The sequence below is a fragment of the Anser anser genome (genome assembly GCF_964211835.1).
Source record: "Anser anser genome assembly, chromosome: 6".
NCBI lineage: Eukaryota > Metazoa > Chordata > Aves > Anseriformes > Anatidae > Anser > Anser anser.
The window spans coordinates 17,425,135-17,443,996 of NC_139726.1; the positions used below are offsets into that span (position 1 = coordinate 17,425,135).

The window sequence follows — 18,862 nt, forward strand, 5'->3', positions numbered from 1 at the left end:
CATTAGCATTAACCCCACAGCACTTAAATCCACAAGATGTCAGGTCTCTGCCCTTTAACTGGGAGCTTTCTGCAGCTTCCTCCATTCAGATTAATGCTGAGTGCAAACTCTACCTACTTCCCCTCTTACACAAAGGGCCAAAGGCAGCCCTGCGACACGCATGTTGCAGCTGTATAGCATGAAATGTGATGAATAAGCAAAATGAGCTAGGTGCAAATGCCTTGCTTTTGAAAAAGCTGGAAGGAATGTGTAATCACGATGTATGCAGGCCTGATTTGTCCAGATGTAAATTCTAAACTATGAGGCTGGGACTAAATCATTTGTAAAAAGTACCTTTTCCACTCTGGTCTTACACAGAGAAAATAGACCTCTACTTGTTATAGTTGACCTTGCTATACTTAGGGGTATGGAACTCCAGAGCTTTGCTCAAACATAGGGTTTGAATAATGTTAATCTAGAGTAGCCAAAATAGATAAGCATGTTTACTTCAGCATCCAAACAGCTGCTAATAACTGAGAAAGTGGGCCAAGACGCTGACTGAAACCAGCTAGATTTATGAAGCTTTCAAGTTATTCTGAACATTGACGGTATGGTTTCTATTTACAGACACGCAGAATTCAGTCCACTCCTCCTGTCACAGGGCCCAGTCTGCTTCTGGGGAAAAAACAGGATTTAGGGTTTCAGGAGCTCTTTGAGCAGCATGCTGCCATCTTATGGCTATTCTGCTATTCTGGAGTAGGTATTACTTTAAAACCGGCAGGCATAAAGGTGGTCAGTACTAACTCCCCTATGACCTTTTGGCAATATTTTGCCTGGCTACATATTTAAGAATCTTTGGAAACACTCATATCTTTGTTAACTGATTTGGTCATTTATGTTATATTCAGGTTATAATTTTTTGTTACCAGCTTCTTCTTTTTTTTTTTTTTTTAATTCCTCTCTCCTCTACCACAGTAAACAGAACATTATTTCCAGTCTTTGTTATAAGCTCAGTTAACATGATTCTGAAATGTCAGAACTGTTTCCAATATCTTTGTTGATATAAATTATTCCTGTATTTTGCAAATCTTGTTTTATTGCTATGAGCACGTGTAGGAAGGAAATTTAAACCAGCAGGGTACATTGATATGTAAACAGGGATATTGGGAGAATGACCCTTTACAGAAAGATTAGTATTTCTACAATTCTTAAAGAACTGGTAAGAAATGTTGATATTATATACCTAAACAAAAACCATGCAGGACCAAGAACATGCAAATGAAACATCTCTAAGTAAAAATAAAACCAACTAAATCAGTTTCAATTAGCTTGACTGAGTAATACAATAGGAATGAGGCAGAGCAGAGTTTCCCTAACAGGGCTTTCTAGGAGTTCAAAACGATTGATGATGTAAAGCCTATTAATAATATTCGATTGACTGATACCTTATGCTTACCTCAGACATACAACAGCATCGCCTTGTTTTGGCTGGACAATTAGCAAGACCAGAATTACCACAATTTAAAACATTTTTTTAAAAAAATTCATTCATAATATTTTGCAGCATGTCAACATGTCCCAGAAGGACATAAAGTCATGTTTTCTCTTTGAACCAATAGATTAACAGAAATTTCAATAGTTCAGCACTGTGAAGGATCTCATAGATACCAAATACGTGTCCTTATACCTTATACAGCTGAGTTCATGAACTTATCAAAATCCGTCATAAGACAGCTCAGACAGTTTCTCTTCCTGGCAGATAGGCAAATACGAAGTGGCTCTACTCACCTTTGCGGTATATGCAAGAACAAGGTGAATTCTGCATTATCCAGCTCACAAGCAAATAAGCTCCATTTTACTGTGATACCCGCAGTCACGGTGCTTTGTTCCTGTTACTCTCACTAGAAGACTGTTTCAGCAACTTTACTCTTCTCATCGCTGGAGACCTTCTAAACTCCAGCCTAGATGGACTAACTAATTTATATCCATTTGTTTTAGTGACAACATTGTCTGGTAACTTAAATAACTTCTTTCCTTTCCTAGTATTTGCCCTGCCCTTCGTTCCCCTCCCCTTGATGTATTTATAGACAGCAATTGTATATCGCTCATTCTTTGGTTTGTGTAGTACTACTTCTCTGCATTTCTTTCAATGCTCTTTCCTAATTATGGGTGACAGACTGTTCACAGCACTCCAGAAGAGCTCTGACCAATGCCTCCTACACTGGAGCCTCTACGTAGTATTCCTTCCTCAGCCGCCTGCATCATATCTAAGGAGGATCATTTTTGCCTTTTCCAGGGCTCCATCCCAGCTCTGTGAGCATCCTTCTATGACTGATCAAGACATTATGGTCCTTCTCCTGTCCACTTGATAATCTGCAGTTTATAACAGAAATTATTTCCACCTCAGTTTGTGCTATTAAATTCAATCCCACGCCTCCAGCTCTCAATTTCTCCTCTCTGTCTATGTAACAGGATGGATATTTTTCTTATTTGAGCATGCCATTTTTAGCAGCAATGAAAGCATTAATAATTTCAGAGATTAGCTGAAACTGTGATACTTGAAAATCTGTTTGTAATCTCTGATAGCCCAATAATTCCCTTTTCAGAACAGATGGTATCATCCATACATATTCTCAGCCCTTATATATTTAATCAAACATTTACTGCTTTCATTCTATTTTTTTTCCTTTTTATATTCACATCTTTATTTATTATTTCTAGGAAAACGTGTACACAATTTGCATATGGTTAAGGTCAAATTAATGAAACTGTAGATGTGAGGTCACTTTTCCTCCACTTTTCTCTCTCCTTTGATTTGATAGGTCTTTTAAGAAAAACTTGCTCCTGTATTTGAAATTTAATTTGGTGTTCTTTCAGCATTTTAGGATGGATGATGGACATCATTCCACTGTGAGCCTACTCTGTTCTTTGGATTTAATTTTCAAGTTTGCAAACGTTAGTTCTTATTTCTGTGGATTCTTACCATCTTGTTTATTTTCCTCTGTGATCTATACCATCCTCTTCACAGAAAAAAAAAAAAAAATTAGTTGGCTTGGGCAGTATTTACACTGTCTTTAATCAACACCCCGTCCTTACCACATGGCAGACCTCCCTTCATCTTTCTGGTATAAGAAGTTTTTAGTCTTTGTGCTTTGGTTTACAGATGGTAAGTCTGCTCGCCACGTAACAAATAAGACTGCACTCTACACTTCTTGGTTTCCAAGATACAGCTGCTTCCCCTATGTCTTTCACTCTTTGCTCATTCTTCATATATTTTTTTCCTCACTGTTAATATAATTATTTATATATATATATATATATACACACACACATATTATTTCTCCAGCAAGGTGTTAACACACTTCATTCTCTACTTACAGCAGAAAGTGCAGATTTATTATTATTTTTATATATATTTAAATTAAAGAAATTCTAATCCTCACGCTTGGAACTTTCATCCAATTGACAACACTAGCTAGTTTCTCCAGTTTCTCAAAATTTGTTTTTCTGAAGTACTGTATTTAACAGACCTATTTATGTTTATTCTTTCACTTATTTTCAATTTAATCAAGTTGGGATAACATTAGCTATGTTATTTTCTACAACCAGCTGCTCTATGGCATCACTACCTAACAAAGACCACCTAGAATAGCATCATATTAGTCCAGTGACTGCATAGTGATGAAATCTGCCAGCTATCACACCCTGGAATAACTGGCTCTGCTGTTATCAGTAACATTTGTTTTATACTCTATTTCTGTTCAATCAAAATTTCCCGTAATGAGACAATGCTTGAAAGTTTTGCCTTCATGCCTGAAGTTATCTGTATTAGAAATATATGTAAGAGTCCTTTAGTGGTCCTTCAGAAGACCCTTATTCACCATACTTTGCCCCAAAAGTTTGACAAATTCCACCCCACCCATGCCGTCTCTGCATTGTTACTGAGTGATGCCTTTGTACATTTGCTTTTATTTTTAGTTTTCATAACTGTCTACGCATCAGTTTAAGAGTGTTTCAGTCATACACTAGTCATCAACCATACTTTGTTATCATTGAGAGATTCAGGGTCATCCTGGGCCTTGCACTTCTAGCCTATGTTTTCCTGCATGCAGTTTTTGTATATAAATACCTCAGATTGTCTTCAATGACATTGCACTTTTTTTTTTAATTACATTGTTCACATTCTTTTTATTCCCGACATCGAGACCATCCACCTCATGTTCCCACCCATGTTAATACTTATTTTTCCTGTTCGTGTTGCATCCATCATACCTTTTTCTCCTGCATGCATTCATCATTTCCTTCTTTTCAGGACCACACATGGAAATTACTTACAAGTGTCCCCCAACCTTCTTTCCTATTTTCTTGCTTGCAATACTTTTACTGGTTATACAGATATATAAATGTATATTGTCTGCATGTGATATTTTGTAGTATTGTAACATGATGTAATCATGTTATACTATATTGATATCAGCTACAGGAATCCTACTTCCAGAAAATGAACACCACACTTGCTCAGATGGAGTTCATCTACTTTTTGTGAAAAATCCTCTGTCCTCTCAAAAGATAAATGCCTTAAAACACTCCCCATAACATCAATTCTTAAGACATCTGCTACTCTTTATTGTCTTGCATACTTTCACACACCCTCTTCAGGAATGAAACTCTGTAATGGTAGCTTTTCCTTCAGACAGATTTCCCAGTTTGTGTTCTTCTCAGTGGTCTCTCCTTCCACCTTTTATCCTACAATGTAAGCTGATGCAAAGTCGTGTTTCATCTCAGAAATGACTGCATTGCCACAGATGCTAAAATGTCTTGTTTTATTAAAAAAATAAAAAATTTAAAAATGGATGCACATACTGTGCATGCATTTGCCTGGAATACAATCATTTCACCTTGAAATTATGCATCAGTAGTAATACTGATGACTTTTTATTTGTTGGCTACTTTTAAAATAGCTTCAGATAAGAAAAATATGTTTTTTTAAAAAAAGTGATAAAGTAAAAGCCTGAATTTACTTTTGAATCTGAGTACCTGAAAGAAATCTCATCAGGTCTCCTGAAGGTATTTTAGTCATTTGGAGTTAACCATTACCTGGAACTATGTAGGGAAAAAAAAAAAAAAAAAAGAAAAAAAAACTATTCAAAGCCAGCCTACAATACAGTGTTGTGTTTAGGAAAGAAATGCAGACACTGAGTCATAGCTATCAGTTATTCATTATACAGTCAGTCAGTTATGATGTGACTCTTCCCAACATTACTCTTACTTTTGATTTACCGTATGTTACTTGACCTGGTGGATGAGACTCTGTGTTAGGGCAAGACCCTACCCACCCTAATCAGGCGAGACACTGGAGAGTCTACTGTAAGGTCATCATATGAAAAACATAAATAAGGGTAAAGAGGTTAGTGAACATACTATTAGTCAACCTAATAATTACCATGTGAGATAGGAAGAAAAGATACATAAAAATCCAGTTCTCCGCATGGATTGCAAAATGGCATAGAAAGCCTTATTGACAAAATCTAACAGAGAATGATATAATTTCTTCCCAGAGAGGAATACAGGATTTATTTATGAAGAGTGAAGGCTTTAGGAATGCCTATGCTGGTAGCTTTAGCACCTGAAGAACCAACCCTGAAACTATTATAATTTAGCATGTCTAGCTCATGAAACTGATTCAGGAGAAACTCTGTGGAAAACAACCATTACTGCAGAATCTGCTGTTTCACTGTGCTGCTTTAGCAATGTTATTGGCCTGGAGGTAACTACAGCATGTGTCCATAAACAGGTAAGACAGACATAACTCAGCACCGTAAAACTCCCCCAAATTGGTTAATATCCAAGGGAATTTGCACCCTGTGTCTACAACAAACAAACGTCCACCACTCACTGATGGTCTACAGATTTGAAGGAGAAGCGTGCAGTTGCTGCAGTCTGATGAAGCTGTGCAGCCTGCAGCCAGCACAAAGGATGAGCAACAGCTGAGTTACTGTTAATTTGGAAGAGGCATCTGAATGCCCTTTTAAATCAGAGAACAATAGCTGTGCTCAGGAATGTCTGAGAGGAACAGTAGAGACCAAGGAGGAATTCAAACAGGTTGTACACTGGTGCTATGACTACGCCCGGGGAGCGTGCCAGGCCATGAACATGTTATAAGCAAACCTCCAGGGAACAGTAAACACAGGTCTTGGGCTCGCACACAGGAGGTGCCCCTTTCTCTGCATTTTCTATAGACAACAGTCAAAAATAGACTGGCTCCAAAGCTGGGCACATTAGGTGTTCACTGTTACACAGAACAAATCTGGGCCAGAAAATTAATAATCCAACATATCAACTGTTAATTTTATATATTTTTCTCAGCTATCTTTGTGGAATTCAAAGTTATGGATATTCCTATATTGTTCTGTAGTTTGACCCTTCTTGAACAAGGGAAAACCACAAATGCCCACATCTCCCTGTTTCACGTTAACTTAAAGATAAAAGGCAATGGTACACGACTTACTACCGAAAATCATGGTAACAATTTCAAGTAAGATTATATAAAAAAGAGTGCCAGTAGCAAATTGAATATGCTAGCAGTGGCTTGGAAAAAACTACATATTTATCTGTTCTCATGAAGTCATCATTTTCTCTCTCATTTTTTGTAAGCTGCTCAATATTTATGGTTTAAAACCTATAGAAAAGCCAACAAGAACATTGCATTTACTTATTCAGAGTGTGACTGGGTTTTTAGAACCTGCTGATAAACAGCTATTCATGATAGCACTGCGAAGTCACATTACTGATAAAGGCATTCATTTCACAAGTCTCGTTTAACATCGTTTTGCTTATATAGAATAATAAAGCCTATTTTTCCCTTCATTCTCCACTGATATCTATGTTCTCATGTGTTACTATCTGATTTATTCTTACCACTTCTACAGTGGTATTTTTCTTTTCTCTCCCCCCTGCTTCTTCAAAAAACACCTCTTGGTTTTATTTGCTATGTTTTTGTGTTGAACAGTGATGGTTTGATTTAGCCAGTGCTTCTGAACTCACATAGTAATGAATCTTTCAAGTCTTGGCCTTTTGTTTACATTCTTCTAAGTTCACAGTCTTCATAGCATACTGTTTCCTTAATGGTCCTGGTACTGTGCTTCTTCTGTTATTATAGTGATGAAGAGTGCTTGAGGAAGATCACTCACTGGAAGAAGCTGCTCCTCTCTTGCAACTAGTTCAGGCTCAGACAGAGCATCACAAGCTCCTGCCTTCACAGCCTGTAGCTGAGACCTCTTTCTGTTTATAATTTCTATTAATACTCTGGCATCACAGATGCCCTGATTCTACAAGGACAGCAGGTAAATTCTGCCAGAAAAACAACAGTCCAGTGTTGAGAACAGGGGATTTCCAAATCTGAGCCTAAATGCCTGGGTGGAAGACAGCCAAACACAGGGGACACAGAAGCCAGGAAAAGGTCAGAGAGGGAGCAATGCTTGCTGAAGCTGATTTTAAACAGCCAATTGAGGTATTGGCTGTGCTTTTAACATCCATTGCTACTGGATCAGAGGAACTGATGCTAGCATGGCACTGTGGGACCGAAGGAAGCAAGAAGCACCTTCCAATGATGATAAGGATCACTGTTACAAGTCGGTTTTCTGTCCTGGGGGTGGGAAGATGACAGCAGCATTTGCAGTCCTACCCTCTAGACAGTTCTGTTTGGGTAAGAAAAAAAAAAAATATCTCTATATGACCTTAATAAGAAACTTCTGCAGACATAGCCATTAGGCTTTATCATACAAGTGCTGTTCCTAGGTGGTCTGGTAGGGTCTCATTTCAGGAGCAGCTAACAGTAAATGAAACCTCATTTTGATCAAGCTCTACCTCCCAGCTGACAAACCTACAGATGGCTGAGTATTGCCTTGTCACAGCCTTCAGGCTGTCTGTGTGCCAGCAATGTAAAAAAAAAAAAAAAAACAAAACAAAAAACTGAAGGGGAAATCTGTCCTCAGGTCTGTACCTCTGTATCTCTGAGAAAAGGATGCCAACCACTGTGAGAACAGCACTGCTCTGGCTCTGCAGGTCTGCTGAATTCACTGCAACTGCTTGGGTTGTTACTGGAAGTAAATGCTTGGCAAATGCATCAGGGAAATATCTGATGCGTGAATTTGTGTTTTCTTAGATACAGGATTCCAGAGAGCAAGTCAGATAAGTTTTGGATGCTGTTGAGATGCTGACCAGGTCACAGGAGTCTGATTTATGAGGCATATTCCTATCCTCCTAAACTTTCAAAATGAAATGTTGTGAATGACTGCACAGGCATCTTATGAGTTTCCCCCAAACCCTTAGCAGACAGTGTGAATGTTTTAATTAAAGCTTTGACAGAGAAGTAGATCAGGACAACTGTATCATTTTCCTTTCGTGGCATGTTTCAGCAAGCTGATGCAGATTGCTAGGTCGATGAGATATATCAATATTATAAGACACACCATGTGTCAGGCTGAACACATTAAAGGCTGACGTTAAATTTTAACATGGGTCATGAATCACAGACTTATTCAGCCACCCAGAATTAATATCAAATGAGAAGTCTGGGTAACAAGTTTCTTTTGTTTTGGCTTTATATAAGTAGGAGGATGAGGAACATGAACAAAGGTTCATATACGAAAACAACTTGAACTCTGCTGACATAGGAACAGTTCCAACATTCATGGTGCAGAGAAATTGACAGTTTGCACTTTATCGAAGAGCTTATCATAACTCTCTGAGAACTAAAATTTTGACAACTTGATGTTGGGGGAGCCTGTTAAGAATAAGTCCAGTAAAAAAAAAAAAAAGTGGATATAAAAAACACCTTTTAAAAAAAAATGTCTCCCACATCTCCGAAAGAAAGAATAAGCAATGTTCAAACCAAAAGCTATTTTACTCAGTCCCTCTCCTTTTGACCATTTATTGGTATTCGTAGCTAAATTTTCTTAGACAGGTGTTCAACTAAAATTATTTGGGGTTAGACCTCAACCACACAACTCAGTCATGAAAACACAAACCAGTGACTTAACTCCACTGAGTAGTCTTTGACTTCACTGGTAGACCCTACAAATTGTAGTATTTACAAGGTCTTATATTTCTGTCCTTGGGATAATACATTATCATGATTCATTATTCTTTATCTGTCTTTTTATCTTCATTTCTTTTATAGCTCACCTCTGTCTAGACCAACACATAACTCCTTATAAACACAAGCTTAATCACAACCAGACATGCAAGCTCAGCTGGGCAAATATGTGATGTTCTCTAGTACTTCTCATCAGATCAAGTTTCCCTTTCTATTTCAGTAGGATGGAAATATTTTGTTCTCAGAAACAAAAGCCTTTATTTCCTCCTTATTGTAGGACACGTGTTGATGAAGTATCTCATGATGAAATTCCCTGTGGAATATTATTGAAAATACGTGCAGCAATAAGACTATTCATTCACTTTCTGCACATTTTTGGTAAGTCTGTGGTACCTCAGAACATGTGTCTGTCACTGAGGACAACACAGAAGCCTTCAGAGAACTCTAACAGCTGTGCCAAAAGCAAGAGCTTTTTTGGCATCCTGAATAGCAGTAGCTCTACAATGAAAGGCCATTGTTCAAAAATGGCACAATCATTAGAAATGGTGGCACAGCAAAAGAAGCGCTGAGAGCATTGCAAACAGAGACGTAAGTAACAGGTCTATTCATAGAAGTGCTTTTCCCCGGGGAATGGAGGCTTGTGAGTGACTTCATTAACTGCTGACAGCAGACAGACTGCACTGCGCTGGGAGTGAAAGGGAAACAGTCATCAGATGGCCTCAGCCACAACTGAGGAAATGCACAGAAGAGATAACTGGCAAGTGTGGTGTTTTCTTCACTATTCAGAAAAAGTTAGTCATCCTTAAATGTAATGGTCTATTTCATTCCTTTTGGCAGAGCAATCTTTTTGTGTACAGACTCACGATTTGCACAAAGGGTTCTTCTGACAATTAAATGCACTGTTGGAAACTTCCCAAGTTGTGGAAGGTGATGTCTGAATTCCAGATGAATTGTTAATTGTAAGGAAAACCCCCAGATACCTTGGCATTTGTTACTTTCAATAGCCAGGAGAAGACACCTAGGAAGCTTTGTTATCTGTCAACGCCATGCTGTATTTGACCTCTCACACTGTGTGCAGTGGAATTTGCCTCACTGCACAGTCAGCTGAACCTGTGCTCTCTTTGGTGTCTCCAGCACATTTCTTCACAGAAACAGGGTTGTACAGACCAGATGACCTGTATCTCTAGAACTTCTCTTGACAAGCTTAAAAGCATCCACCCCTACCAAACCTACCTTGAGAGGGTGCTGTGTATTTGCTCGAAGGTGTTCTCCACACTCAAAAGACCATACTGATAGCTAAACAGTTGATAGCTGAAACACCGCATTTTCTATACATAATTACCTCCTACTTTGTTCCAAAAATAAAGATACAGAAAACAATGTCAGCTTACCTTCCATTCTCCAATACGCTTGAGCATTTTTTGGGCACGGAGCAGACCTGTCCAACGCTGCAACAGTCTTGCGCAGCAGCTCTGCTTCCCGCTGTATCACAGGGAGCTTCTCTTTCTCTGCATGGCAGCTTTCTTGCTCCTTACCAGCCCTGCAGCTGACCTTTGTTTTTAAAAGCACACCACTGTCCTACTCCTAACTTCAATTTTCTCTGTGGACCCTCCACGCTCATTGGGTGGCTGCACTTCAACGATTAATACCTTGATTGTTGGCTTTCTTTATCAGGTTTCTCACTGTCCAAACCCTATCTCCTCTAGGAGGTTTAAAGAGAACTGGCCTAAAATGCCACCAGTCAAAAGTCCTATTCTTCCCAGAGGAAATACTGCTAGTCCTTCATAACCAAGCAGGCTATTTATAGGGATGGTGACAGTGTGTCTAACCCCATAGCACAATGAGCATGAGACAGTCCACAGAAGACGTGATGATAGAGGCTGTTCATAAAATCAAAACTGGAATTCATATGCTGTATGTCAATAGTGATTTAAGCAACCACTTTCTTGCCTCTCGCCAGGGGGAAGAAATAAAAGCCCTGTTAGCACAGGGACACACAGAACAATCTCTCTGGAATAATTAATCCATTACTTTAGAGAGTGATGTTAAGGCCATTCTGATTTTTAAATGCTTTTATTTGCTATAATCTTAATCTACTCTATTCCTGTAAATTCAGTGCTTCTGCCTCCAGCTCACTTACTTTCCGATCAGGTCACTTGTGGTTTTTGAAGGTGCGTTTTCCCATTGCACTGTAAGTTCATTGTAACAGATCAAAATTTAGGTTCTTTGACCAGGTTAGCAGAACATGCTTAGTTTGGGATGCACAAAAGAATCCCAGACAAACCCCAGACAAAATCAGAAAAAGCACTGAGGCAGAGTTACCTTGGGATATGAGCAAGAAAGCATCAGCACCAAACGGATCACAACATAGAAGAACAAACACCTTATCTCTCTTCTAACACACTAAGTGGGCACACAGAACAAAAGCACCCCAGCATATGTCTTATTTTTCTGGGCAGGGGATGAAGAGCTGGGGCAGCACTGTATGAAAAGGGAAAGCAAACAGAAAGTAAGCAGGGTGAGGTCAGGATCTATTCTGGGAACACATGGAGGAGAATTGGAAAAGCAGGAGTGAAAGATCAAGCAGGGGACATTATGTGTAACACGGCTGGGGACTGCTGTGCCCAGGACACCCTGAGGTGGACCAGCAGGGCAGCAGCCACGGGCCCCCTCACCACACCAGCCTGCCCACTGCAGGGGCAGAGGGCCCCAGAACTCCACCACAGGCCTAGGCCCCAGCTGGAGACCTCTCACCACCAGCAGTTGTGGTGTTGATGCTGCTGCTGCTTCTTCCTATCCGCTATACTAAATAAAGCCAAACACCTCTCTGCTAGGCCCAAGTAGAAATGTAACAACCACCTCACCCTGCCTGGTGCACAGGCCTTTCAGCTGATGCCCACAGGTGGGGAGAAAACAGGCCCAAGATCACTCTCTCCCTGCTGCAAGGTTTGGGGCCTGCTGGAGGTTACTTTAATACCAGTATTGCCTACACCTGCTTTTTGACAGAAACTTGCCTTGGGCCCGAGATAGCTTTGCATTGAGTACAGCTGGGGTGTGAAAGGAGAGGGGTGGAAGGCTATTTCCTCTGAGAGCATTCAGTCTGTGGAGGTGGTTCAGGTGAAAGGGAGGAGGGGAGCAAACAGCAGGCAGGAAAGCTTCAGGGAACCGTGCATGGACCCAAAATGGAGGTGACAGTAGCAGCAGTGAGGTCAGAGTGGAGTACTAAGTTGCACTGTAAGAGAAAAGTGCCTTAGGACTGGATGGAAAAACTGTCAGAGAATAAATTTTGCTGAGGAGGAACAGTAACACTCGTTACCACCTATAAACCTGAATTGTGGCTTTTTATTGATACATCCCTGAGAGCTAATTAGGGCCTAAAGTTGTAAATTGGCAGCTGACTTGGAGGCCAGAACTGTCTGGAGAACATGTATGCGGAGCAAGGTGGTGGGAGGCACTTCCCTGCCCACCCCATTTCCAGCTTTTAGCCTCAGTCATACACAAACCACTAATCACCTTGGCAAGCTGTGCTTGGCGCACAGGGTCACCGAGCAGTGCCTACCACATGCCGAACTCAAGAGCTGCTCGCAGTGACCAGGATGCATGGGATGAAGGAAGCTGGACGGAGCTGGTGCAGGCCGCTGAGATACAACATGGCTGCAGCGCATGGCATCTGCCTCGGCATCACACAAACCCACCAGCTGAGCTCTGTGGGGCAGGCTCTGATATGTGTTTATACATACTTCTGAAATACAAGTCATAAAGGCCCTTTTCCTGGGCTTTTACTGTCGATGTGATACTTGGGGAGTGGCACATTAGGGAATACTATTAAGTGCCCTTGAAAACAGAATTTAAATGCCTAAAGAATGACTTTCAATTATAATTATATCACGTAGTTCATTAGAGCTGGGGTGGTGATGTTCTTTATTTTTGGTATTTTTATTTACTTAAATAAGTGTAAACTTAGTTTCTAAGTGAAACACCCAAAGTCCTCCTTTCACTAGAGTAGTCTAGCTACGTTTTTAGAACATTATTTTTTTCACTTTATTTATTTTTTTTTAAATCTGATGATTTGGGGAGGATAGGTATAAAAATAAACTCCAACAAGTCAGGATGCCAGACACATGCTAGGGAGGACAGAATAATCTCCATTTTCCTTAGTTTCCGTATGGGGCCTAAATACCTGCAGCTCAGGTTGACAGTACATTGTTGTGGCACTTACCTTTTTTGCACCAATTTAATACAGAGGTTGCTGCAAATAATAACTGAGCTTTCTTTGTCCCTCATATGGCTTGCATTCCCCACCACCACCTTTTTTTTTTTTTTTTGAGGAAACATTACGTAAGCAATGAAGTAAGCCAAATTTATACTCTGATACCTAGACTTGTCATCTAACAAGTGGGAGTGAATCAAGGTTAAGAAACCAATGGACAGTAGCAGAATCTGTATGATTAATGGCTTGGGGACAAAGACATTTTTAAAGCCATCTCACTAGCAGCAGCTGAAAACACATTTAAGGGTGGGGTGGTTTTTTGAATGATATATAAACAAAAAACTACATGCAAAGTGACAGAAGAAGACTGAGCCAATTGAGTAGAGATGGTTGAATTTTGCCTTTGATTCCTGGAGGAATATATTGCTAAGAACTATAACCGTTTGTCCTTAGATATGCACTCCAGGGAAAAATATTACTCGAGTTGTGTTACCATGATTTTTCTCTTTCCTTCATACAAGCATGAAACAAACAAACAAAATATACAAGATCTGAGAACAGATTCATACCATGTATAATTCTGTTACTTCTGATCAGTTGTTTCTTCAGTTATCCATAAAGACCAAGTGTCATGGAAATTTTGAAGGAAAAAAAAAAAAAGATGTTTGTCAAACACGTGCTCCAATGCACAAACAATAAGTAAGACCAGAAAATACTTTTCCTGTGTTATAATGCAGCCTCTCCATCCCCAGAAATTCACTGTTTTTCCTCAGAGAAAACATTTATTAGTTCTGTGCACTACCCTGAACTAGGTAAACCTCACAGCTGTAAGATCAATGGTGGCAAAACAGAGGATCTCATATACAGTGAACAAAATACATCTAAAATTACTTTTGACAAGCTCAGTGAAATCAAGTGCTGTTACTGCTTGTGACAGTCTACCTCACCAACCATATTGAATTTGCCTAGATACATCCCTGAGAGCTGAAACTGCAGATGACTGGCCCCAAAAGATCTAGGACTGGCCCCAAAAGATCTAGATCTGGAAGACCAACAAACTCCCATGTGAAAAGTTCATCAGAACATGGAAGATAAACTCACGTATAACTCCACTATGCAAAATTAAGTGATAGAACTACCTGACCATTTTCTGGGACAAATTCTTGCTGCTGTGTATTTATTTATTGAAGATAAAACTTATGGTCAGATATCTCAGGCCTGTGTTCCTGAAGATACTTAATCAAACTCTGGCTAACACTTTCTGCAATTTTTGTGTTAAATGAAGTCATATGTAACTTTAGATCTTGAGCAACAAATATTGCCTGCACTTGATTTGTAGATTAAAAAAGATACTGAAGCTGATAGTGGAAGCAATTCATATGTTATTACTTCTATTACACTACAACCTCAATCAGAAGCAGATCTTTGTGGTAGAGATTGTACAAATATAATTACTTATGATATTAATACAATTAAATTAATTTAATAAGAAATAAAATTAATTATAATTAGAACTCATTCACCAGGGACACAACAGAGGTGAGAATTCCACAGTAATAAAGGGGTGCATACAGTGTACAGAAGTTGCTAGAAAGGAAGCATGGCAGTAGGGATGGACTGAAAGCATGATCAAGTTTGTAAGTAAACAGCAGCACAGCAAAAAATGGCCTGAGGAGGTGCATTTGTGAGTTACAGGAGTCAATGAGCTTCACTTCTGCTCTTTGGTAAAGGGACTACTAAGTACTGTGCTGGGGAGAAATGCAGGCACCCTTCATTGTCTGCCCCAGACCAAGTACAATGTCATAAATCATTAGAACGGAATCTAGTATTAAATATAAGTAATTTTATCTATCACAAGCCTGAGTGAAATGCAATGCAGCTTTAATAGTCTCAAAGTATTAATAAGGAAAATCTAGATCAGTCAAACTCTAGTTTTCATAACTGTTAAAACAGTTAATCCACCTAGTACCATCCAGTGAACGATTACAGGTGTTGTATGGTACTGATTTTTTGGCAGAAGTTGCAGATCATTTCCGTACCACTTTAAAATTTCATTTTAAAAACATTCTTCATGCAGTAAAAAAGCTGAAAAAGCCAGAATGTGTTTAGGCTGTATAAGTGGACTATGACCTTCTTCATTTCATGTTTAAAAAAATAAAAGATATTGAAGTGATGCATAGTTACAGCAACCCTGAGAAAACAGCTAAAAGTGTAACTTCAAACATACTATTTCATAGCCAAATCAATTTCTGAAAAACCTCACAAAGTAAAGGACATACCAGTAAGCCTTACATGTTATTTACACAAATTATCAAAATAAATGAACATTGACAAACTTACCTATATTTAGGAATGAATTATGTTCTCCTTCTCAGAGTCAGCTTCAGCATTTTAACAAGAAACTTACCGGAACCGTAATGTAATTATTTATAAATATATTTTTCACTAATCAGTTGAATGTATGTTTTGTATTCCTAGCTGCAAATTACAGCGATAATAGGAACAGACCTACTCTATGTGCTATGAAGCCTTTAGCCACACATTGCACTACTTACCATTCAGGACAGACCTTCCAATTCAGAAACTGCTGAATGCATTACTGTGCCCATTGTCAAAAAACTCTGCTAGACGTATCATTTATCTCTATTGTGGTAATAAAGAGATTCCTGGCATTCTGGTATTAAGAAACCAGAAGTAATATATTAGTTTTAATTTTCCTCTGCTATTTAAAAATGAACACATATGATAGAGCACATAGTTTAGAAGACTATGAAGATAGTGTCCTATCGAATGACAGACTGTCTGGTTGATTTACATGAAGTACCAAGTGCTCATATGAGAAAAGGTTAAAATTAGATTGACGAGCAAATGTGCTACCAGACTGCTGGCTGACAAATGGCAAAGTTATGCCAATGTATTACTTATTCTGGAGGCGCCCAAGAAACAAGCAGGAGGATAGTAATTCATGTGCTAGAATACATTCACGTTTAGCATAAACAAAGAGTCCTCAGGGTCTGCAACAGGAACATATTAGCTATAAGTAATTTCTGTCAACAAATAAGTCAGTGGTAAAATTTGATTATTAGATACGGAATTTGAAAGACTTATGATTTCTTAAGTCAAGAGCAGGCTGCTGTGCTGTCATTTAAATTAGTTCAGAATAATGCCCTGTTGAATGACTACATTGTTCTTCCGATAAATTGACTATTGTGGCTACGTCCTCCTTCCTCCTACCAGTTAGACAATGCAAATACAAATTAGTCATGTAACTTTTCACCGTGGCTCTCAGACTATGGTCTGATTGTTTCTCAGTCATTGTGAGGAGTAGCCTAGTTAAGTGATGGTAATTCCTTTGTCTTTCTCCTTTCTTTTAAGCAAGTTCTCCTGAGATCCATGCAGTCAGCTACATGAATCACTTCGTTTAGAAGTGTTGTCTGAGAAAAAAAAAAATTACTTGTCTGACTGAAGACACTTTAGTTCTTAAAATTCAGCAGCAAACATGCATCACAGCCTAACCTTTTTGCTCTGGGCACTCAGCAGATCTGAAAATAAAGCTGTATGAGAGATGGGTGCTAAAACCATCATGTCAGGGATGCAGAATGCTTCTGTAAGCATTAGCTTTAATAAATAGCAGCTGGATAATGGTGATAATGAATAATTACCAGTCAGATGTGTCTCAATTTTGTCTACAGACTGGAAATAAGATTCTGAAAGAGATGGAAATGAGTTAAATTACTGACAGCTTCTACTTTTTAACTCACAGCTTAACTACTTAATACTTAAAATTAATAAAGTTGTTACTTTATCAGGTGGACAATACCAGGATCTCTGACATTAATGGAAATTCAGCAGCTCACTCCTGTGGAATTACAGGCTATAGGATGAATTTTTAAATATGTAAACATGAATTAAATAGGATTTTACAAAGCAGACAATATTGCTTGATCCCATTCCTCACTGGAACAACTTTTTTGACATTTTGTTAATATGAAGCTACGTTAAAGCCTTAACAGACCCAAACCCATTTGTCAACCTGTTTCCTTGGGAAAAAAATGTTCTTATTCCCTTTCAAATAGTCATGACAGACAGCATGTTAGGAGAGGGAGCTAATTGTCCCTGTTAGTCATCACCTTGTCAGGATGACTGGCAGCCAGTAGACTTCAGACTTGCTTGAAAAGCTAAAGCTAGTTAAGATCTCCTTAAGTGTGGAATGGAGAGACACCTTTAGACTTGCTACCCCTTGGTGACACCTGAAAAACTGGTCCAATATTTTATGCCAGGTCTTTAATATGTCTAGTAGTTTCTTCTTCTTCTTCCAAAACTACTGTCAGGTAACAAGGGAGGAAAAAGGGGAACCCAAGGTCTGAATCGCAGCAGGGTCTCCTTCTAGCCTCCTCCCCCAGCAATATTATTCTTGCAAGTGAGTGATGACCAGGGACACGTAAGAGCAACTTGTTACTATCTAAAATAATCCACTAGGGTGCAAAATAGCCTCTATAAAAAGAGTAACTATTTCTGGAAAAATCTCTGCTTTTAAAAGCTATAATATATTGAATGGAATTTACCATCTGAGTCTTCACAAGTAACTGTTGGAAGCAGCTATTAAAGCAGGTATTAGCCTAGATTCAGATCTTGTACAAACAGTTGTAGTTCCTGTGAATATGATCACACTGACAGGCTGGTTTCAGTCCTCTAGGCAAAAGAGAGGCAAAAAGTGAGAGACGCTAGCAGAGCATCTGCTAGTTAGATCAAAAAAAGTCTGTCTCGTTGGCAGAGCTATTGTCCTTTGGTCACACCAATCCTAATTTGAGTCCTGCTTGCAGCAGCATATAAAACCTGTGACAAACATAGTCATGCTGACATTGAGGTGGCTGCCAAAAGAAGATAATCGCAAGTGCTCGAGACTGCAAAGGAAAAGAAAGAAATGCAGAGGAAAAAAAAAAAAAAAGCTTCCAGGTCTGAAGTTTGCAAAATAAAATAAAATTATTGGACTTCTTTTTCTCCCCAATCCTGGTTCAATATAAAAAGCAATCTTCAAAAATTACAAACACACGCCTGGATCAGATCCTTGCCCAGAAATACAGATCTCTGTCTGTTCACTGTTTAGCCTAAGGCTAGGGCGTATGCAAAACAGAAAAGTACTTTATATTTCCAGACTTACAATATTTTGTACTTGTTATTCACTAATGTCTATGAACTGTCCTATTTGTTCTGCTTGCTCTTTGGGTCTTTTATTTTGTCTGATACAGCAATTGGCCTGTCCAGAAGTGATTCATCTAATTACTTTGAAGAGTGACAAAATCCCTGGCAGAGATTAACAAATACTTCTTGTAGTCCACATCTAAGAAAAAGATTGTGTAGGTCAAAATTGCTGGCCTCGCCTTGGTCATTAATGATACAGTATAAGGCTGAGTACCCAGCAGAATTAGAGGTGAACCGTCTGAAATCTGTACGCAAGCTGATTTCTCTTGATCAAAAGGGATGCTACAAAAGGCTTCTGAGACTTGCAGCACTAACATCCTGTGGGGATTATGGTTAATTTATTCATTAGATTCAAGCTGTACTGCAGACAGAGA

At 39.0% G+C, this 18,862-nt stretch overlaps 1 protein-coding gene across 9 annotated transcripts in view; it reads right to left on the reverse strand.

Annotated features, from left to right (window-relative positions):
• ITGB6 (integrin subunit beta 6) overlaps positions 1 to 17,283 on the reverse strand; it is a 56,927-nt gene extending 39,644 nt beyond the window's left edge. For 2 of the 9 annotated variants that reach the window (XM_083840805.1, XM_083840799.1), the window contains exon 1: positions 10,468 to 12,005. The gene's annotated coding sequence lies outside the window, so the exon portion shown is untranslated. Of the gene's footprint in view, positions 1 to 1,767; positions 2,065 to 10,467; positions 12,033 to 13,855; positions 13,890 to 15,825 lie in introns of those variants that run through there. The other 7 variants (XM_083840804.1, XM_083840803.1, XM_083840802.1 and 4 more) reach the window with 7 other exon arrangements.
• Between the last annotated feature and the right edge of the window lie 1,579 nt (positions 17,284 to 18,862).